Source organism: Peromyscus maniculatus, chromosome 14 (assembly GCF_049852395.1).
Source record: "Peromyscus maniculatus bairdii isolate BWxNUB_F1_BW_parent chromosome 14, HU_Pman_BW_mat_3.1, whole genome shotgun sequence".
NCBI classification, from domain to species: Eukaryota; Metazoa; Chordata; class Mammalia; order Rodentia; family Cricetidae; genus Peromyscus; species Peromyscus maniculatus.
In genome coordinates this window covers 74,767,010-74,790,797 of record NC_134865.1, presented here as the reverse complement: position 1 = coordinate 74,790,797, position 23,788 = coordinate 74,767,010, and positions in this window count along the sequence as shown.

Genomic DNA, 23,788 nt, shown 5'->3' with positions numbered 1-23,788 from the left:
CTTACATATCTAATGGTATTAAAAATTGTTTTGGAGATTTTACTTATTGTTTATGTATGTGAGTATTTTGCCTGCATATGTCTGTGCACTACATGTGTGCAGTACCATGGAAGCCAGAAGGTGGCATTGGATCCTCTGGAACTGGAGTGATAGATGATTGTGAGCTGACACATAGGTGCTAAGAATCAAAATGTGGGTCCTCTGGAAAAGCATCAAGTGCTCTTAACTGCTGAGCCATTTCTCCAGCCCACACATCTAATGGTGTTTTATTCTCACAACCACCCTATGTGATGGATCCCAGTATTTCCCCACACTTGGCAGATGAGACTATGGCTCGTGGAGATTAAGTGACTTAACAGCAGCAAAGAGGATGAACCAGGGAGGGTTCAAACCCTGTCTCCCTGACTCGAGACCCTGGGAATCTGTCTAATAGCTTATGAGTGTGATATGTGACAGCCACCACAACCTGGGAGAAGACCCCAAGACAGAGTGTGGGCACTCTGGGGTGCTGAGACAGTGAGAAGTTTGGTGTCGTGCAAAGGGGTAGGTCAGTGCAAGAGTGGGGTGATATCAGGTATGAAAGAAATGTTAAAGTCTTCTTCCATTTTTGCATTCATGAGGTATACAATAAATGCTTGATGCCCGAGTGGATGATTGCAGAAGCAAAACGCAACATGAAGTAACATAGCTGGATGACTCTTGAGTGTACCTCTGGTGCCTGACTCGAACCCTGAGCACACCTTCCCTCTCAGCTGCACATAACAAACACATCACCATAGGAACCCTTGCCTCCAGGCGGCAGGATTTCAAAAGGAACAAACAGTAGTGGAAATGGCCGCATACCTGCCTCCAAGGTGGTGATCTTGCTGTCTCCAGAGGCAAATAAGTAGTGACCGGATCGCCACGTAGCAGGGAGATGGCAACCTGCAACCAGTCACCAAACACATCCTGGAGAAATCGGCTGAGGACCATTAACCTTAAAGGGTCAAAGATCCAGGGATGCTGAGGGTCACCTGGAACTAGTGAGCCCTGGATGTGTCCCCAAGGAAGAGGCTCCTTTTTATGCAGGCACCTCCTTCCTCCCTTCTTCCTTCACACTTCCATGGCAACCCCTTTCACACACGTGCTAGTTGTAAAGTAGATCCAAAGACCTCTCCGTGCTCCTTACTGTGGGAAGTGGAGACTAAGACCTTTCCCTTGGCATGGGTTTAGTGATTCCCTTCTAATGAATGTCTGTTCATTAGAAGGAAAAGTGACTGTGTAAGTTCTAGGCCATGTTGGACACAGAGGTGTGGGGGTGAGTGTGTAGGCAGCTGAATGGACGTGTAGGTGTGGAGATGGACAGATAGGTGGATGGGTAAATCTATGTATGTATGTATGTATGCATGTATGTATGTATGTATGTGTAAGTGGATGAATGAATGGATAGACGGATGGATGGATGGATGGATGGATGGATGGATGGATAGATGGATGGATATGTAAGTGGATGGATGAAGTGGGGTATGTGAATGGATGAGTGAGCAGTTGGATGGATGGGTGAACTGTCATTTAAAAACTTCTGGGTTCCTCAGAAGCAGAGTTTGGTCTGACTAATTGAGTGGTGGCCATAATTTCTTCCCATGCTTCAAGGCTTTCTGTCTGTGAGGTCGCCCCACATAGGAATGCCTTTTAACCACCCTTTAGTTCCCATCTTGTCTGCTTACTTGGTCCTACTGTCTACTTTTTCAACAGATGCTGTGTGCCCCAGGTGGAAGGGACCTGAGGGACCAGGAGAAGTACCACAGGCTGGGGGTAAGGGGCCTCTGGAGTCAACACACCCAGCTTTGGGTCTTAGTCCTGCCCCTCACCAGCTGGGCAGCTCCTCTGTTAGGCTGTGGCCCCCTGCCCTGTCCTTGGAGGACACTAAGGAAAGGCACACAGCATGCTTGTCTCGGGGCTGGATCGGCTCTGCCGCCCATCGGGGCCATTCACCTCATCCTACCATTGATTTGACGAGGGAACAGGCCAAGAGGTAGTGATTAGTGCTAAGAAACTTGGGCAACTGATGGCTGGAATCTTAGTTCTGAGACCCACTTCTACCTTCCCTCTCTTCTCCCCCCTCAATTGAAAATAGATTTTTTTTTTTTCTGGCCGGGCAGTGGTGGCGCACGCCTTTAATCCCAGCCCTCGGGAGGCAGAGCCAGGCGGATCTCTGTGAGTTCGAGGCCAGCCTGGACTACCAAGTGAGTTCCAGGAAAGATGCAAAGCTACACAGAGAAACCCTGTCTCGAAAAATCAAAAAAAAAAAAAATTGATTTTTTTTCATACAATATATTGTGGTTACAGTTTCCTGTCCCCCAAATCCTCCCAGATCCTCTCCACTTCTCTTCCCATGTCCACATCCTGTCTCCCCTTAGAAAACAAACAGGCATCGAGATAATAATAAAATGTAATAACTCTCTTCTGAACCCACCTTCAGGATTCTCTTCTGTGTGCTTGGCCTTCACTAGCCACGAGGGGGCGCCTGCGGAACCACTCAGGTTTTCCATGCACTTGTAAACTCAGGACTTGCCAGGCAAGCAACCACTCAGGCCCTTCTCAGAATCATGACAAGAGTCCCCTCCACCTCAGTGCTTTCATGATGCCTAAATCCCCCCTCATTCTCCTTCCTTACCTCGACCCTTGGTCCTCTAACTCCCATATTCTTCTTTTCCTGAGCAGACTTGGGATCATTGAAAAGCCTTTGTTGTTCTGGCCACATGTGGCTCACATTTGCAAGCATGGCTCCTTACTTCAGGATTACAGAATGTTCCTGAACATCTGCTTTCATCCCATCCATCTATTCCAAAAACATCGGCTCCACATCTGGAGAGATGGAGGAGCGGGGAAGGGGATTAAGGACACATCAGACAACCTTGCTTTCAGAGGAGAGCATGGTGTGGCAGAAGATGACATGGTTATAACCAGCTGGCCTGGCATTGCAGGCTGGCCATCCCAGCTACTTGGAAGGCTGAGACAGGAGGATTGAAGATTCCAGGCCTGCCTGTCTCAGAATTAAAAGTAAGAAACGGGCTATAAGTCAGTGGGAGAGTTCCTGCCTCGCATGTGTGAAGCCCTAGGTTAGCTCCCCAGCAAATAGGACAAAATAGCACAACACAACAACCAAGGACTCCTTTTTATGTGTTGCTTGGAAGCAGGAAGAGAGCCTGAGGGTGGAAGGCTCAGGGCTGTTCTGGAAGCTCAGGATCCTAAGTTGAGCCCTAAAGGATGCCAAGTGGTTGATCAGGCAGGTAGGACCTGAGGTTTCTGAGCAGCCACAGGAGAGAGACCTTTGCCTACAGGGCCTCACCTCTGAGCTCAACTCCTCATGGCAGCTCTGAGGTGAACAGACCTAGCTAGCAACCAGTAGAGGGCACTGTGACCTTTCTAAGCATAGCCTGGAGGCTGCAGACTATGAAGTTGGTCAAAGTCATTCTGGGCTCCTCTGGGTAGGGGAGCTCCATTCTCCTGACCCCAAGCTGGAAAGCTGGAAATTGAAGGTAGGGGAAGGACACAACTCTTGGGGTGAATGAGACACAGATACAGTGTTAGGGGGCTAGTACAGCAGAGGATGAGGGCCAAAGAAGATGCCCAAGGATGGATTAGCATCAGCTATGAAGACAAGACAGAGCATGATTACCCTCTTCCCCCAGAAGCCCTAAACAGCCCTAAAGAATTGTTCTTGTGACTTCTCCACCCCATTCCCTAGAGAAAGGAGTTACACAGAGAACATATTAAGCCCCTAGGCCACCTTGGGACTGTAATACATCTCCAGCATTTCAGCATCTGGAAAGGAGCTCAGAACTCAGCTGATCATGGCCACAGCCACAAGAAGGCCAGAAAGGTTCTAGGTAGGCACTCAATGGCTTCTTGGTCACTCTTCTCATGCTGTGAAGAGACACCATGACCAAGATAACTCATATTAGAAAGCATTTAATTGGGGGTTAGCTTACAGTTACAGAGATTTAGTCCATTGTTGTCATGGCGGGAACATGGTAGCAGGCAGGCGTGGTGCTGGAGAAGTAGCTGAGAACTACATTCCCATAAGCAAGCAGAGAGTGAAATCTGCTTTTTTTTTTTTTTGAAATCTCAAAGCCCACCCCTAGTCATGCATTTCCTCCAACAAGGCTGCCATACTTCCTAATCTTTCTAGTATTTCTAAATAGTGCCTCTCCCTGGTGACTAAGCATTCAAATATAAAAGCCTACAAGGGCCATTCTTATTCAAACCAGCATAACGGCTCTTAGCTAGATTAACAAACAACTCAAGCTCACTGGGTGCATACTGTATGCCCCTGACTCAATATGCAGGGTGCCAAAGGTGGGCAACTTGAGTGCTAGCTGGTTGCTCCTGGTGTCAGATGGGTCCACCAGACAGGATAGCCTTTGGGAGGGTGTTGATTCTCCCAGGGCGGCCCCTGTTGAGGGAGCAGGGGTAGGTTGGTTTGTTTCAACTGACTTTAATCCAAGACTAGCCTGGGTAGAAGTCTATGTTCAAAGGCAGATAAGGGGCCTCAGTCATGTGTGAAGATCACATATCGAGTTTGGGCACCCTGGAGAGAGAATTGAAGGTGGGCCAGTGAGGGGGTTGGAAGGTGGGCTCTGAGGAACAGGGCTGAGCACAGATTTGGGTGAGATAGAACCCATTAGAGCACAGAGGAGTCTCCTGAGTGACACAGGCCCTAGCAATGGGGAGGAGCCTGAGGTAGGGGGAGGGGCCTGAGATTGGGGGAATGGCCTGAAGTTGGCTGAGGGGCTGGGTCTGGCATTCCTTCTTGCAAGCCCTGATGCTTGTGAGCTGCCTGGCCTGACCACTGGGCCTTTTTCCTGTAGACTCAATATAATATGCAGAAGTTTCCTGCCTGTCTGGAGAGACAGGCCTCAAGCTTGCAGCCTCTCTGTGGACTGAAAAGGACACACAGTGGCTCAGGGACTGTCCTCAAAAGATGCAAGGGCCAGAGACCTCTTGGGTACCTGTCTCCCCCATCAGACCCACAGCCATTTCCTTACCACAACCTCCAAAGAAAATGTGTGCTCAGGGCCTGGGAGTGCTGTGGAGGCCCAAGACAGCAGTCTGCTTCCACCCCAGGGCTGCTCAGACTCCCAAGCAGAGGTCACAGGTGAGCTGGAGGCACACTGGGCTTCAGGGCATGTCTACCATGTGTTGTGGGTCACATTTTATCTGCTTTGTCAAGGACATTTTGCTCTTTCTGGTTGGCTTGGATTTGGTCTCTGAATCCAGCAGGAATGACCTGGGGGTTGGCAAAGACACATGGAAGCCAGTGGTCAGTCACTTCTGGGCTGGTCATTTAGGGCACACCTGGCCTAAAGGATGAACCGGAGTAGAACTTGAACTCTGGACTTCCAGTAGTCTCCCTGACCATGAGTCTCTCTCTGTCTCTCTGTCTCTCTGTCTTTCTCTGTCTCTCTCTTCGTGTCTGTCTGTCTGTCTGTCTGTCTGTCTGTCTGTCTCTCTCTCTCTCTCTCTCTCTCTCTCTCTCTCTCTCTCTCTCTCTCACACACACACACACACACACACACACACACACACACACACACACACAGACACACACCATGCAGAGTTATTTTCATCCAGGTCCACTCCACTACTATAGATGCTCAACAGGTTAAGACAAGGAGCCCCCTTCCACTTCTGTTCCTGCCTCCTGGATCTTCCCAGCCTGCAGTCCCTGATGCCAGCTCTGAGGCTCCTTCTAGGAAGACTGGGAAAGGCTCTGAAGGGTGGGGCATCTCTGACCCCTTCCAGCTGGCATTTGTTTGCAAACACATGGGATACACACTTCTGAGCACGGCTCTGTGCCGGCTTTTCCTGGGTTTATTCCCCAAACCAACCAGTCCATCAATGGTCATTACTTGAAGAGACGGGCTCTTAGCATCTCTGACTCACCTCACTTTAAATACCGCAAGGTCTGTTTGTTCGGATTTGTATTATAACATTGAGGACAGCACTTTAACACCAAAGTCTGTAATGAGTCATTTTTTCCCCTGAATGATTAATGAAAGATTTAAAGTTATTTTGATCCCAAGAACAGACATTTTAGGAATTTTCTTAATGTCATGTAAAGGAAACAGTCCAGGCTGTGGTGGAGAAAGGTGAGACCATATTGGCCCTTAAACACTGAGAAGTCCAATATAGTGTCGGTTGCAGGAATGGCTGGTTCCAGAAGTCAGTGTCTCCAGAATCACACCACTGCCCGACTTTCCCATATGCCAGCCCTCTGCAGGCTAAAACCCCGGGGTCCCCAGGAAACACCGTGAGCCACCAATTCTATTCCTGCCTCACTTCAGATTTTAGGTTTAGGAGATGAAAGTGAGAGTTTCTTTCCCAGGAGTCTTAAGGGTAAACCTCCCTGTTAGTTCAGCCAGGCTACGATGCATTGCCTAGATCTCAAAATTATGTCCCTCTGGCTCAAACCACAAACCTAACTTTTACAGCCAAGGGAGGCACCATGTGGGTGTTCCTGCCTCCTTCCCAGGCAGCTGTCCAAGGAGGGCTCTTCTGACAATCTTCCCTATGTAGTTCCGCTGCCCTGGGCCAGGGGTCTGCACACTCTCTGTGGAGGCTACATGCTGAACATTTAGGGTTTTTCAGGGTCTATCTCCTCCACATCTCCTTCCCCACCCTTTAAAAAAGCATTCTTACCCTGCAGATCAGGCAAACAGCCCCACAAGACTTACCTCGTGGCCCCTGCCTTGGGGCCTTGATGCCATGCACATGGAATCTGGGGCAGGGAGAAGGAAAACGGGTCCCTCACCCACTTCCTGAGAGTCTTAGCCTTGCTGTGGAGTGCAGCACACCCACCCCCTCCCTCCTCCTTGAAGTAGGCTTCAGATCCATCCTGACTCCAGCTTGGGGAAGAAAGGTGCACACGGACACATCCTAATGGTCTCTAACAGCTTAACTCAGAGCAGTGCCAATGGTCATTTCCCACCCAGACCGTCTCTGTCATCATCAGATTCCCCCAAAAAGAATAAGGAGGAAAAATGGAACTCAGAGCAGCGGCTGCCTGGCATGCCTGGCATTCCTGGCATTTGAGGGGGTCTGAGTCTTGCTACCTGAATGATTCAGTGAGGAAGTTTGTTAACTTCTTCCAGGGCGCCTCTGAGCAGGGTTTCCTGCCCTCAACTCCCAGAAGCCCCTGTGGTTCTCTCACCCAAGGATTTCTTTGGAGTGGAGGAAGAAAACAACTGGCATTTGTTGGCCAGCAAACAGAAAAGAAGAGGCCCTGCCCACGAGCGTCTGAGCTACTGAGCAGGTTACTGGTAACATGATCGTGTTACCACAATAGCAAAGACATGGGCCTGAGTGGGGTGTGTGCAGCAAGCCTGCCCTAGCTCTTATTTGGGTCCAGTATGATGTAGTGACCATCTCCTCAAGCCCCTGGCAGATGCTAGGGTCAGCTTGCCTCAGCCACCGGTCTGTACCCTGTGAAGTGGGGGACAAGTGCGGCATCTGGGGTCTCTCCCCAAGCGACAAAGCTCAGACTTGCAAAAGACAGATCTTAGCTGTGTGAAGTGTAGATGTCTGTCCCTGTTGTGACATGAAAGGTTTTCAGAGCCAAGAGGGTCCTCAGAGGGTGAATCCCTCGACCACCTATAAACATGGAAACTAAGATCCAGAAAGGCCCGAAGTTGCTTGGAGATAAACCAGTCTTGACTGAAAAATTCTAGATTTCTAAATAATCATACGGAATGGACCCATAAAATTGTTAACCTCTCTGTGAATCTGTGTCTACCATAAATAAAATATGTTTACCTTTTGCCCACAGACTGCTGTGCTAGGGGCACTCAGGTTTTGGCCTACTGCCTGTAGTTCCCTAGACATCCACCAGGTGGCCCTGACATTGCTAACCTGGGTTTTTGATCCCAAGAGCCAGGCATCTCTTCCAGTTGTGAGGGAGTGGAGAGAGTGCTTGTCTGATGCCCACTCATCTCCCATTTCAAATTTAATCTGAACAGCAAGGAAAATTCGTGCCTTAAAATTCCAGGGACTCAGTGCAGTAATGAATGGGTGCTGGAGAGAGAGGCTGGGATGTGTCTTCAGACGCGACAAATCCTGCCATCTCCAGAGACCTCAGAGCCTCCTCGACCCCATGCTTCACAGAGCTGAGATGCTGGTGGTGAGGCCCTGAGACAGCACCAGGCCCCAGGTGCTCTGGACACTCATTAGCGGGGCTCTGCCCCAGGTCCAGCCCTGGGGAGTCAAACACTGACAGTCTTGGGGAACAAGGCATAGGGGGTGCCAGGCTTCCCCCTGCCATGTTAGCAGGGCACGGAGAACAACACAGGAGTCCTGGGCCACAACCTGGCAGGGTCTTGCCTCTCTCAGCTGCCTACCCTGGGAGGGCCAGAGCAATGTCTCTGTGACACTTCATACCAGGAGCCCATTGTCTGTGGTCAGTTACACCCCTGCCTACAAAGAGGAGCATGGCACACACTGGTTACGGTGGCTATGGCGGAGTCTGTGACAAGCATTGTGACCGACACTGGCAGCTGGAAGATGGTGTGCATCTACGGTTCACCTACAGAAGAACAGATTTCAGGTTATTCCTATATCAACATCACTTTCATTCAGCTGTCAGTCTTTCTAGAATGTTCTGTGTTGGAGTTGGAACAATCCGAGAGAGAATTGTGACCATATGTCCCCTTGGGATGGCCTTGGGGCCACAGAAAAGGCCATTTTTTTTTTATCTGTACTAAAATCACTCTCACGTTTAAGGAGCAGTTCTTGGTCCGGGGGGTGCTGGTGGCTCCTTCTCAAGGGTGAGGGAAGGACAGAGGTGAGGATGGAGGAAGAAGAGGTTGCAGGGCTGAGGAGAGCAGATCTGTGGACAGCTGGCAGGACAGGTGTCATCCTGGGCCAAACACAGCCATTTGTCAAGGACCTGGAACTCGAAGGACTTTCCAAGCCACACTAAGTAGATGATTGTTCCCAGAGATCCCCAGGGGCCATGAGTCTATGCATCCTTACCAGGGCGAGAACTAGGGACAAGCGACCATTGCTGTCACCCGGGGGAGGCTGGGAGTCCCGAGCAGAGAGAACGACAACAGAGGTAGGAGTAATGCCAGATGCCTGATGTGTTTGGGGTGCAGGATCCTCGGGACACAGATTTATGGGGAGGCAGGCAGACAGGCTCTGCAGGCTTTGGCTGAATGCACAGAACTCTGGGATGCACTTTTGGAAGGTGAATCTGGGTGGGTGAGTACAACATGTAGCTCATGGGGACCCCCTAGGTATTGACATGTGGTGTGGATGGAAGGGGCGGGGTACAGATGTGGATGCCAGTTCATGAGTGGGGGTGATGGCTGGACCATGTGAGCAACATCACAGACAGGGGCATGGACAGCTCCAGGTCACTCAGGATACCAATAAGGTGCAGTACTGGAGCCAATTCTGCGTGTGATTTCTCTCCCTTCAGCCTCAGTTGCCTTCTTTATCCCATAAAACAGGGCCAGATAAGATGGCGTCACCAGCCCCTTCTACTATGGGCCTTCCAGAATGATTCAACTGGGGAGCATCTCTATTACAAAGCTGATAAGGACGTGGTACCATCTCTACTGACTTCTGGATCCACCCAAGTCAGTGTCAGGAGAGTTCATGTTATGCCAGTTTCAGTGAGGACTGCTGTGCTACCCACTGTCTGGCTCCCCCTTCAGACTAGAGTGTGAACTGCACGAAGCTGCTGTTCTGCCCAAACCTTCCTGGCCCTCCCAGGACATGGAGCACCTGGATGGCCTCCTTCCCTGAAGGTGATGGGGAGAAGGGTAAGCCATGTGCCAGAGCTGCAGGATGCTCCACTGTGCTACATCCCTCCTTCCCCGGGCTTCTCGCTTGTTTTCCCCATGAAGCAGCAAGTCCGCTGTGAGTCTCTGTGGTAAAACTGAGAAACGGCTGGGCTCAGTCCAGCCCACATCCTCCCAGCATCCCCAGGAGACTCATTCCCAGCATCAACCACTTCCTCTTAACTATGGCCATGACCCAAGCTTTATGACAGACTTGGATGTTAGGTCAGCATTAAGCGTCTGGGCTGGGCTGACCATAAGCCATGCACCTGCCAGCTGCGTGGTCCTTGTTCAAATCACTGATGTCATTTTAAATTCCACTAGAAAGAAGCTGGATTTGTCTCCGAGGGTGGCAGACAGGACAATCTTCATCTGGCAGATCTCCTGGCAGGTAGGTCTGGTGAGGGTCATCACCTTGGAAGGGATAGGTCCCCCACACTGGGCACTAAACAAGCAACATGTCCTCTGTACTCCACAGTCTAGGTAGCCCTTTCCATGCTCATTGAGTCATTCAATGAACCGAGAGCAAGCACTGGGCTGGTCATTAGGGCCGTGGATTTGATCCTGCTCTGGGTTCCCCTCAAAATTTCTCTCTGTGGATGTGGGGAGATGGCTTAGTGGACCAAACGCTTGCTGCATGAGCTTAGGGCCTTGAATTTGGATCCTCCACACCCACAGCAAAAGCTAGTTGTGGAGGCAAGTACAGGTAACACTCCAGCACACTGCATACCCCTGGAGTTTTGTGTCTTCTCTGCTTACCATGGACAGCAACGGTGACAGCTAGACTGCTCAACAAGCATAATCCACACCCTCCCACCTCTCCCGGTCCTATGCCTCAGTTTCCCCTGGTACATCCAAAAGGCCCTCCCTCTAACACAGACATGGGTAGATCTTGTGACTCCAAATCTGCTGTAGACTCAGTAAACTGAAGAGCTCAGTCCCCAGCTCCATAGACAGATCCAGAGCCCTAAACCAGGACAGATGCAGTTAGCCTGGCTGACTGGGCATGAGGCACTGGACCAAGGTTGAGATATATACACAACTCATCCAGCACACACACTATTGCAACCCCAGCTCTTGCTGTCCATCACTGGTGATGTCTGCATCCTGGAGCCAAGTCCCAGCTGTCACTAAGGTTTCATCTCTCCCCACGGAGAGCCCCACATTGTAAATCAGGTGCCTGTGGATGAGCGAAGGGGAGGAGGGCTGTGAGATGCTGAAATCCCACATCAGCACTCAGATGGCAGGGCCACTGGTCTTTCACACAGCGATAGGGCTCCAGGTCCTGTCCATGTGCCCAGGCCCTCCACGCACTGCATGAGGAAGAGTTGGACACAAAAGGGATCTTGGCTCTGCCTCAAGTAGCTTCTACCCATCTTATAACCCTATCTGGCTTCCCATATTGCTCTGTGCCCCAGGAGGAGGGTCTCTGGATGAGCACTCAAGGGAACCCTGACTCTGGCTCTCTTGGGCTCTCACATGGGAGACCTAGGTTCAAAACCGAAGGGTGCAAGGAGGCTAAGCTGGGGTCTCATTCCTGGTCTCTTTCTCTTTTGGGTGGCAGCCTGCATCCTAACACCTAACATCCAGTGCTATGGCAGTCCCTTTATAATGCCATGAATGCCCCAGGATGTCAGTATTAGAAAGCACCACTGTCTGGTGTCCCAAGAAAGAATAGCCACTGCCACGAAGGATGGGACAAACTAGACCCATAAGCTGTGATGTGATGCTTCCTGCCATTTTCAATCCTTTTCAGTGTGTGTGTGTGTGTGTGTGTGTGTGTGTGTGTACCTGTGTGTACCTGTGTGTACCTGTGTGTACCTGAATGTGGAGTCAGGGGTTGATGTTAGGAACCATCCTCAATCATTCTCCCACCTTATTCTTTGATGTGGGATGTTAATGTATGTCCTGTGGGAGCCCTTCTTGGGTTCCTTGTGGCGTTATCCAGCAGGTTTGCATTTAGGATGATTAGGACCATGGGCCTGAGTGCAGGTGTCTGAGATGGTCTGCACTTGGCTGTACTGGGGGATGGTCTGTATGTCAAGTTGCTCTGATTGGTCAATAAATAAAACCTGATTGGTCGTGGCTAGGCAGGAGGTATGGGCGGGACTAACAGAGAGGAGAGATAAAAGAGCAGGAAGGCAGAAGGAGATGCCGCCAGCCACCCGCCAGGACAAGCAGCATGTGAAGATGCTGGTGAGCCACGAGCCGCGTGGCAAGGTATAGATTTGTAGAAATGCGTTACTTTGAGATATAGGAACGGTTGGCAGGAGGCCTGCCATGGCCATACAGTTTGTAAGCAATATAAGTCTCTGTGTTTGCTTGGTTGGGTCTGAGCGGCTGTGGGACTGGCGGGTGACAGAGATTTGTCCTGACTGTGGGCAAGGCAGGAAAACTCTAGCAACAGCAGGGTCTCTCAAGCAAACCAAAGCTCACTGATATGGATAGTCATGCTAGCCAGTTCATCTTGTCTCTGCCCTGTGAGGCCAGGATTACACGTAGTCCGCCATGTCTACCCAGAATTTATAGGGGGTCTGGTGGATCTGAACTCTGGTCCTTGTACTTTGCTGAGCAAGCACTTAACTGCTGACCTATCTCTTCAGCAACCCCAAGACTTTCCCTTCTTATTCTGTGTTTATCTTTGGACACATTTAGATTTAGATTTAGTTTTTTTAATTGCATGCTACCTCTATGCACACAAAAAAGGAAATATAAGCAAAATAAATGAGTAAAGGTCTTTCCCAAATGTCTTCACATTCAGAGTTCATCTTTTCCAAACTGTTATCTTTGGGGCTACTCCTTTCTGTGTTAGTTTGAGAGAATCTATGTCCAGACCACCTTCAGTGTTACTACAGAAGATCCTCTGCTGGCTCCAGATGGTTTCCACTGCCATTGTGTGCATGAATATATAACAGCTTTATCATGTCACCTGTAAGCACTAACCTGTAACTGTAAGGTACATCACCATGTTAGAGATGACACAGCAAAATCATCATCGTCATCATCACCACCATCATCATCTAGACTCTGACTTCATGCCTTGAAGGAAAAGTAACTCAAAATACACCATGTAGGTCTGTGAAATGGCTCAGCAAGTAGAGGCTATTTGCTATTGAACCTAATGATAATGTCCCTCCCTCCCCCAGGCTCATATATTTAAATACTTGGTCTCCAGTTAGTGGAACTATTTGGAAAGGATTGGGAGGTGTGGCCTCATCAGAGGAAGCATCTCACTGGGGAAGGGCTTTGAGGTTTCAGAAGACTCATGCCATTACCAGTTCACTCTCTCTGTCTCATGCTTGGGGATCAAGATGTGAGCCTCAGTTACTGGTCCAGATGCCTACCTCTGTGCCCTTGTTCTGCCATCATGAACCCTAACCTCTGGAACCATAAGCTAAATTAAATTCTTTATTTTTTAAATTGCCTTGACCATGATGTCTTATGACAGCAATAGATAAGACACAATATGAAGTATAAATGTGTTCTTACCACCTACAATATAAAGTGTCCCTTTCTGTCTCACGTGTCCCTTATGATCACTGGTAGAAAAGAAGAGATTTTAAAGAGATTCTGTCTCCCTCAATCTAAATATCAGATTATTGGAACAATGATCCCAAAGAAATGGGGCTTTCCCTGAGAAACTCGTGCTGGGAGAAGGAAAATGTCCCAGCCAGAGGGGGAACTTGTCTCCTGGGAAAAGATCTCACACAGTTTGAACAACTCTTGAGGCCATCTCACAGGGTGAGACTAAGCCCAAACAATGAGGTCAGTGGTGGGTGAGACTACACCTAGACAAGACTTGTTGAGATGTGTGTAACCTTGGCCCTCTAATTAAACTTCAATCTCAGTTCAGGATCCCCAAGGCAGACTTGTCAGGAAGTGCCATTGGATCTCTCTGTCTCTCTTTCAATGTGGTCACATTGAATAGATCTCCTTTTTCTGATTTCCACTTTTAATTTTGTGCCTTTAATTGGCTTATTGAGGACAAACAGCTGAACCTGGCTTGGGGTACAATATGTGATAACCTCCCCCCTGTCTTAGTTACTGTCCTATGGCTGCAAAGAGACCCCATAGCCAAGTCAACTCTTATAATAGAAGGTATTTGACTAGGGGCTTGCTTACAGTTTCAGAGGGTTAGTTCATGATCATCTTGGTGGGAAGCAGGCAGGCATGGCACTGGAGCAGTAGCTGAGAGCTTTACATCCTGATCCGCAGGCAGCAGGCAGATTGAGACACTGGGCTTGGGTTCGACTTTTGAAATCTCAAAGCCTTCCCCTAGTGACACATTTCCTCCAACAAGGCTACTCCTCCCAATTCTTACCAAACAGTTCCACTAACTGGGGACCAACCATTAAAACATGAGCCTATGGGGGCCTTTTTCATTTGAACTACCACACCCAAGTTTGGCAATATCAGGAATATTTATTGAGCATCTACATTGTGCTAAGTCAGAGACCCCAGCAGGGAACAAGAGGAAGACCCCTCATGAGGTTTGCATGCTAATCATACAGTCAATGACTCCTAAGTAAGTCATGTCCTAGTGCTTCATATTATAGTTAAATAGCACTACATGATGTCAAGGAGACTGCGTGGGGTTCTTATGACAGAGAGAGATGGGGCTCAGACCAGTGGTACCTAGAATGGTGGCAGTATCAGGGGCTCTCTCTAAGAAAGGGGCAATTGAGCAGGGGCATTCAAGAAAGAACCCGGAGAAAGGGGCACCTTGGCCCCGCCTATGTACCTTGGCCCCTCCCAGGCTTCCTTATATTTGAGGGACAGCAGAACCAATAGGGTCAGAGCATAGCAAGCAGGGGCCGGAGTGGATTAGTGTGGAGGGGGCAGGCAGGACCAGGTGCTGGAGGATTAGGAAGTCTTGGAAAAGAGGTTGCAGACCTAGTCCATTGTAGAGAAGGTGTGCAGACGGTGGAGAGAGCAAGCATGCTCTTTAAGACCAGAGCAAGCTGTGAAGCTGCTTATAGAGAGAAAGAGTTCAGGTTCCAGATTGGTTAGGAGCCCTTGGAGATCACCAGGGCCCAGCCACAAAACAGGAAACCCGGAGGTGATGAGCAGTCTGTCCCCAGAGGCATGCAAGTATCTTAGACACAGAGAGGCCAGAGCCTGGAAGGGAGGTTGGTGATTATTCTGTGAAATCAGCAGAGAAAAACATCCAAAGTTGGTAATAATGCTTAACAGTGTTCACAGTGGCAGAGGATCCACTTCAAACATTTTAGCAGCCACCTGCTGGGATCCGGGCAATCTCTGGAAAAGATTTATTTACATAGAAAAATGAGACAGCCCCTGGGGCGAGGCTCTCATTGGTCAGCGCCTCTCAGGGCCACAGGCTCAGGCCGTCCTCCCTACAGCCTAGGCAGGGGGCTGATTGCTCTCCCAGGGGAGGTGGGAGGCCTGCCAGCCATCATCCCAGAGTTCCTTCTCCAAAATAAGCCCTCAGGAGCATTTTAATGTGTGGCTGAGCCTGAAGTACAGTCAACATTTCATTCCAAGAATGCAGATGAGCTCCCGGAGGGCTTGCAAGAGGCGAACGCACTGGCCCAGAACACCTTTTTGAAAGGCTTGAGTTTGGCCCAGAAAAATGCCACTTTTTCAGTCCAGACTTGGGAAACAGAGGCTGGGGAGTTGGGGCCCACAGTCTCACTAGGAGAAAAGGACGAGGCTGCCTGCTTTTAATCCTGTGGAATCCTCAAGGCTTTCTCTGTTGTTTGGAATATGGTCATCCTGCAAGGCAAGGGGCCCTTGGAAGGAGAATGGGGGATCACCATTCACAGATGGTCTGACAGGAGGAATTTGTCACAAGCTTCTGCTGAGGCTGTGCTGGACATGCAGTGGCGGCCCACCAGAGAAACCCGAGTTCTGAGAGGCCTAGTGGTTAGGGCCAGTGAACCTGCCTTAGGAATGAGGGTTACCTGTATGAACAAAAGTTCCTAAAAAGATCCAGGTCTTCCTCTGACCACCCCCCTACCAGACAGACTAACTGATCAGAATTTTAATGGCTATGGAGAAGTTGGAATGTTGAAGGTCCAATTTAGTTTACTCGAGACTATATTCAGCCCCCTGATAGCTATTCCTGCCCATCTCTGTGATTAACCTAAAGACCTACGACTAATACCTGAAACCTTTGGGATTCCACCAAATAAGGGCTAAGAGAGCCTCTGAGGCCTGGAGCGTGATCCCTGAAAATCACAAGAAGAAAGGACCAAATCTGTGATTGTCCAACTAAAGCAAGCTGTATCTTGGGGTGCACCTGGGACTGGCCAGCCAGCTGTCTCACCCTAAGTCAGAATTTGAAAGAGTGGCCCCTACTGGCCTCCCGAGGTCTCTTTTATACAAGAGACAGGTGTTCACAGTGGCCAGAGAGTTGACTATTATACATTGTTAGAAAACTGCAGTTAAAAAAAGAAAAGAAAACCACAGCGAAAGGGAAGGAACAGGGGTCAGGATATATGTCATGTGGACAGGGTCACAGGTTTAATGTAGGTTGAAAAACATGCTTTGCAGTTTACATCAGATCTAAGAAACAGGAACTTATTCTTAATTACAAATAGAAATCTTCACTTGCAAGGACTTAACACAGGACAAACAGGAACTTATTCTCTAACTATTTTAAGGATTTACAAAGGACAAACAGGAACTTATTCTTAACTGTCTTGACTGCAAACAGAAACCTTAACCTGGAAGCTATATTGTTCCTGTTTTAGTCTCACAAAAGCTAAAATTTCTGTTTTTCTAGAAACTGCCTACCCAATGTTTTCAGCAATACACCTGAAAACTATCTCGATTTATACTTTTCTTTGTTCCATAAAAGCTCATGGAATTGTTGCCGCGGAGGAATACGGAATTTGGAGCAACCTAAACCTGTGTTTCCAAGCTACCGTCACTCACATTTGGCTGCAGAATAAGCCATCACTTGTCTCTTTTGAAGTGAGAGTTGCCTTTCCGAGTCAAGACCCAGGACTCTGATTCTAATCCTGATCTGTGTGCAGCATCTCCACAGCTCTGAGGGATTAAGGGCAATGTTTTCTGCAAAGACAGAGTCCCTAAAGGTCAGAACACAGGGCACAGAATGGTAGGTCACCATCTGTGCCCCTCCTCCCTCTATTCCAACCTTGGGAACACCATGTGACCCAAAGCTAAGCCAATGGAGCTGGTCCATCTTCAACTTTATATCTCAAACAAGCCACACCTCAGCTCCAAGCCTCAGTTCCCTCAACTGTGAAATAAGGAAAACAAATTGCTGTTCTGCCCTTCTTCTGTTAACTGAGACCATCTGTTCACCACCCAAAGGCCAATATTCAGGAAAGGAAAGCTAGTGAGAAGGAAATCTGGTTTAGTCAAGGGCTAGCACTTTGAGAAGATAGATGGGAGAGTGGAGGTTACTGTTACCCCCAAAACACTCTTAAGGATTCAGATATGTCAAAGGGCTTGCACAGGTGGAGAGAAAGCGAAAGGCTTTGGACACAAGACCTCATCATGAGGGGTGTGTGTGGGGGGGTGTTGTTCAGGGCACATGTCCTTTCCATTTTATTTTCTTTTTTTAAAGATTTATATTTATTTTTGTTTGTGTGTGCACAGGTGCCCTTAGAGGCCAGAAGAAGATATTGGATCCCCTGGGACTGGAGTAACAGGAGGTCGTGAGATGCCTGATGTGGGTACTAGTAACCAACTCTGGTCTTCAGCAAGAGTAGGAAGTGTTCCTAACCACTGAGCCATCTCTCCAGCCTGTCTATTCTTTCTTTCTTCTTTTTTTTTCTGGCCTGCACATCAGTTCATTCTGACCTTCTGAGGCCAGCTCCTATAGTTCCTTCAACACATCACTTTTCTACAAGTTAAACTGCACAGCAATGTGCATGTTTTACGTTAGCTGATACTCAGAACCAAATTATAAGAAGGGCATTACACCTGCCAATAGTTATCTGAATATCACCAGATGTTTTGGGTTCTAGAAAAGGAAGGTTATTTAGCAACTAGCATCTTAGCATCTTCTTTGGACAAGTTCTCACGTAGTCCACACTGTCTCAAACTCACTATGTAGCTGGGGATGACCTGATACTCTTGCCTCCACGTACCTAGTGTCAGGTCCAAATTCTGGCAGTGAGACAAGGGCCAGCATTCCTCAGGAACCTGTGAAGTCAGTTCCCCTCGACTAAACAAGCCTTTTCCTTACCCCTGGCAAAAGGGACAAATGTCTATGTGTGATGCCTACTGGCATACTAGAGTGCAAGCTGGCCTCCAGGCTCCCTCAGTATCACAAGTACCTGTTACATACTTCAGAGTCCATCCTGGCATCCTGGTTGGGTCTCATCTGATCCTTACCCTAAGTTTCCCCAGCTCATGGGCTTCCCTACCCCCAGCTTCTCATTTCTCCTTATAACCCTGCTGTTTCAGCTATGGCTCTCTCGCGCCCTCCCCCATTTTGTGGTAGTTTGGATGTAATTGGCCCCCATAATCCCATAATCTCATAGAGGGTGGCACTATTAGGAGATGTGGCTTTGTTGAAGTGGGTATTGTTTGGGTGGGAGCTCTACCTCAACCCCTGGCACCCTGGCATCCCTATACCCAAAGGATCTAGAATGTTTGGAAGGAGTCTGGTGGATTTTTCTTGCGTCAGTCTGATTTGGTTTGCTGCATCAGCAGAGAGGCCTATCAGGGTGGAAAAGACTTATCATCTGGAGGTTCCACCGAAGGGGGCTGGACCCGGGGCTGTGTGGTGGGAAAATACCTTCTCCCCCGCATCTGCTCTCTGCCAGACTAAGATTGGCTCTCAGCTTGGTAAGTTGCTCTTTTCAAGTCCTTGCCTAGGAAGCCCAGGGTCTCTTCATTTTTCAGGGTGTCCTGCCAAAGATCTGTGCCAGACCCTTGACTCATTCTGGTGCAGAGGGCTGCCTTTGCTCTGCTCCACCTGGTCTCAGTAGAACCTCCAGGTGATAAGTCTTTTCCACCCTGATAGGCCTCTCTGCTGATGCAGCAAACCGAATCAGGAAAAGCCCAGGTTTAATGGGTAAAGCGTTCCCAGGTGATTCCTGGCCCCTCAGAGAGCAGACAGGGCCAAGAGGCCAGAAGAATCATGTGTCTGTTTTCTGGGATGCAGCTTATATACCCTGTGGGAGTGGTCTTGAGCCTCTCTGAGGGAGGAGCTATGTCTGGCGGGCTTTGAAGGGGCGGGTTTAGGGAAAGAGATAGGGGAGGGGAGTTGAGGTGGTTCTTCCACCAGACTCCTTCCAAACATTCCACACTCTTTGGGTATAGGGATGCCAGAGTGCCAGGGGTTGAGGTGGAGCTCCCACCTAAACATTCTGCATTGGCAGAGAGGCCTATCGGGGTGGAAAAGACTTATCAGGTCTGGACTTGTTGGAGGAAATGTGTCGCTGTGGGGAACAGGCTTTTGAGGTTTCCTATGCTCAGGATACCACCCAATATCTCAGTCAACTTCCTGTTGCCTGCAAGATGTAGCCCTCTCAGCTCCAGTACCACATCTGCCTGAATGCTACCATGCTCCCCACCACTATGATAATGGACTGAACCTCTGAAACTGTAAGTGAGCCATCCCAATTAAATGTTTCCTTTATAAGAATTGCTGTGGTCATGGTGTCTTTTCACAGCAATAGAAACCCTAACTAAGACAGAAGTTGGTACCAAGGACTAGGATATTATTGTGATAGGCCTGACCATGTCTTTGTTTGGAGTAATATGGACTTTAGTACTTTGAGTTAAGAAAGCGGTGGAATGCTTTAAGCACTGCTTAATGGGCTATACTAGTAGGAGCATGGAAGACAGTGGTGCTGAACGTGATTTGCTGAACTATGGGATCAAGAGATTTCAGAGAAGAATGTTAGTATGTGGCCTAGAGACTGGCCTTGTGATATTTTGGTGAAGAAAGTGGCTGCTTTTTGCCCTTGTCCAAAGAGTCTGCCTGAGGCTAAAGTCAAGAGTTTTGAATTAATTCCTTTGGCAGAAGAAATCTCAAAATAGCCTAGTATAGACTCTGTTGTGTGGATATTAGTGGTAACTCTAATGAAGATTTATAATGAAAAGGAGCAAGTCAAGCAGGGTAAATTACAAAATGTAAATTTTGAGGTGAAAAAGAGCACCAGGAAGTGGAAGGGAGCTAAATCTTGTGTTCAAGGAGATAAACAGATTAAGAAATGGAATATAGGGAATGGTGACCTCAGGGTAAGATCCCACCCAGCTAGGTTTCCAATTTGTAAGAAGGAATTAAAGAAATGCTTAGAGCCAAATGTGGTGGGACACACACCTTTAATCCCAGCACTAGAAAGGTAGAAGCCAGCAGATCTCTGAGTTTGAGGCCAGCCTGGTCTACAGAGCAAGTTTCAGGACAGCCAAGCTTAGGCAGTGAAGGACAGAAAGCTGGTAAAGATGTCACTGAGTGAAGGGGCCATATTCCAGCCCCAACAAGCAGCAGAACTTGGCAGCTTAGGCCATATGGTTCTAGCTTTAGAGTTAAGGATAGAAGAAACAGGTTATGGGATTTGCCTTCATGCCTAAAGAAAGCCACTGAGGCCAGGCATGTGTCAGGGGTGTCCCTAAATGGAGGCCTAGTAGAGAGGCCATTGTGTGAAGCTGTGAAGTTGAAGCCTGGATTGCCTTGGAGACCCCAAGATGTTAGAGATGCCAGTGCTGTGGGATACCTGCTGAGGAAAGCAGCTAACAGAGAGTTGGGACCAACCCAAGAGAAAGAACTGTGTAGCAATCAACAGAGCTGAAGGGGGTTGGAGATCTGAAGAGCGTTTTGACATCAGACATGGGGATGCAGAGTTTGGAGTTTGCCCAGTTGGTTTTTGGTCTTGCTTTAGTCCAGTATTTCCTCACTATGCTCCCTTTCCTGCATTTTGGAAAGGTAATGTATATTCTGTACCATTATATGTTGGAAATATGTGATCTGTTTTTTGATTTTGTGTTTATAGGGGATTACAGTTAAGAGACTGTATGAATCTCAAAAGAGACTTTGAACTTTGGACTTTTAAACATTGTTGAGACTATCATAGACTACAGGGACTTCTGAAGTTGAACTAAATGCATTGTGCATCATGATATTGTTAACAAGCTTATGGGGGCCATGGAGTGGAATGTGGTAGTTTGAGTGTAATTGAATCCCACAGTCTCATAGAGAATGGCACTATTAGGAGGTGTGGCTTTGTTGAAGAGGGTATACTCTTGTTGGAGGAAGTATGTCATTGTGGGTGACAGGCTTTGAGGTTCTATGCTCAGGATACCACCTAGTATCTCAGTCAACTTCCTGTTGCCTGCAAGATGTAGCCCTCTCAGCTCCAGTACCACATCTGCCTGCATGCTACCATGCTCCCCACCATGATGATAATGGACTGAACCTCTGAAACTGTAAGTGAGCCATTCCAGTTAAATGTTCCCTTTATAAGAGTTGCCGTGGTCATGGTGTCTTTTCACAGCAATAGAAACCCCAATTAAGACACTCTTGCTTGGTTCTCTCTCTTCCTCTCTTGCTTTTCCTCTCTCCTCTCATGGGGTCTGTTCTTCTAGTTATGTTCAGTCTGGACTCTTCCAGATGCCTCCAGTGGCTCTCTCCCTCATATTTACAATAAAAACCCTCTGCTGAACCACAACTTGAAGCGGTCACGTCCTTAGTTTATACATCTGGCACCGCAACCCTCAATTTATATGCCTCGCCCCTAACCCTTTAAATGCAACTTTTTCCAGAATTTAGACATCTGGGCAAAAGCAGGAAAGCAGTTCTGCCTAAGGTAGATCACAAAGGTACAGCCACTGTCCAGCCCCTGGGACTCTTAGGACTGAGGCAAATCACTCTCCAAAAATAAGCCTTCTTTTCTCTCTTCCCAGTCTGGTGCTGAAGGCCTGGTAGCACCCCGGGGAGTCACTTGTGTAGTCCACATTGGAAGGCCAAAGGAGCTGGGTTCTAGTGTCTTTGGAGTGTAACAGTAGACACACTCTCTCAGGAAGAAGAAGCATTGAAGGCAGGGAGACACACAGCTTCCTCTCAGCTTTCTTTGTACCCGTGCCTCTGTTGGAAGGCACTGTCCATGCTGAAGGTGTTCTCCCTCCATTAGTGAAACATCTGCAAACCCTGCAGGATCGGGCCTCCCTCCAACCTGAGAATGGACACTATGAGTCTTGGCATGGAGGGGTGGGACTCATGCAGCGTACTGGGACCCCGGAAGACTACAGTGGAGATGAGAGGAAAGGATAAAAGGATAAAAGTCGATACCCCCTGGAGAGCAGAGGTGGCTGCAGAGAGAAAAACAAAGAACCAGCTGCAGGTCTTTTCTGTCCACTTGGGCTTTTATTGGGGTGTGATTGAAAACTGCATTCTGCCAGGATGATGGGAGCCTTGAGTGGCGAAACTAATTTTTTCTTCAGTTGGTCTAGAAGACCGGGGTGCAGTTTTGAACCTAAAGATTCCACCCAACCTGGTAAGAATTCAGTTTTCAAGCCCCACCTCACAGCCTACAGCCTGGTGCACCCACCCTATGCATCCTCTAGCTCTGTGCCCTACAGCTCTGTGCCGCCTGTGTGTTCCCCCACAGTTCTGCAGTCTGCCCTCAGACAGGGCCTCCTCCTGTCTAGACACAGCATTTGTTGGCAGCACAGAGAGAGCCACCCGCCCCCTTCCCTACCTGCACCCCTCACACTGAGATAAGATAAAGGCTTTAAACTGATTTAAGGTGAGCGGATGCACGGACTAGGATTCAAGGCCAAGGCAGGATGTGCATCGATGTCTCAGGAGCTCCTTGCTGGGACAGTAAGGTGAAAGCTCCTGGAGACTCCATAGTTTTTGTGGCCCTTGTTTTTTTTTTTTTTTTTTTTTTAAAACCTTTCCTGGCACCCATACTTTGCTGGGCCAGGTGTTGGGGACCCAGGGTGACCAAATAAAGCCACAGAGCTATGTTTAGTCTGGGAAGGGAGGCCCAACTCTAAATATATCCACAATGTGAAAGAACTCAGTGGCGACACGTTGAGGCCCCAGCCCTAGGAGCATGAATCAGTCATTGAGACCATCCTCACTGGTTAGCCTCCTCCTCAGACCATCTCCCTCCTGGTCTCGGCTCCCTCATATTAAAATGAGACAAGAGGGGCAGTGCTAAATGGAGGTGCGGAATATCCTGTCTCCACTTCTTACCTTGTCTTCTTCCAGGGCCCCACAGGTGTGGTACTCTTCCAGGGTCATCTTCTCTGTCCACCCACAGGAACTGGCTTCAGGGACTGGTAGCAGCCATCAAGGACCAGCAGCAGCTCTGCTTGGAACATACTTCTCTTGCAAGGCCCTTCCTCAGGGCCACCAGTGCTGCTCTGAAAACAAGTGTGAGGTGTAGTCTTAGTCTGCGTTCTGCTTCTATAACAAAATATTTGGGACAGGGTAATTCATAAAGAATAGGAATTTATTTCTCACAGCTATGGAGAGAGGAGGAAGTTCAATACTAAAGTTCTGTAGGTTGGTCTGTGGTTTAATTGAGTCTTCCCCTCCACTCCTAGGGTGGCACTTGAAGCTGTATCCCATGGAGGGGAGGAGTGTTGTGGGCCAAGGACAGAGGGCAAGAGGGATTAATGCCCTCCTCCAGGCTCTTTGACAAGGACACTTAATCCTGCTCTACCCTCATGACAGGATAACCTCCTGGGGACCTCAGCTTCCAGTCCCTTAGGGGTTAGGTTTCCAAGTGACTTTTGGAGGGGTAGAGCATTCAAGGATCACCCCCTACCCTGCCACATGTGCGCAAACCACCAAGTCTAGAATGCTTTGTTAGGATAGCTCTAGCTTAGGTATTGTCTGTTTGAGAAACTCCTGCAAAGTAGCTTCCTTCTCACCAGCCCCCCATGATGTTCTGCTGCAGGGCTCCCTAGACTTGTGACCTGTTTACCTCACCTGCTTCTTGGCTTTCCCTGATGTCCTGAGCTCCAGGCTTCTGGCTCATCCTTCAGTCCACTGTTCCCCACCCTGT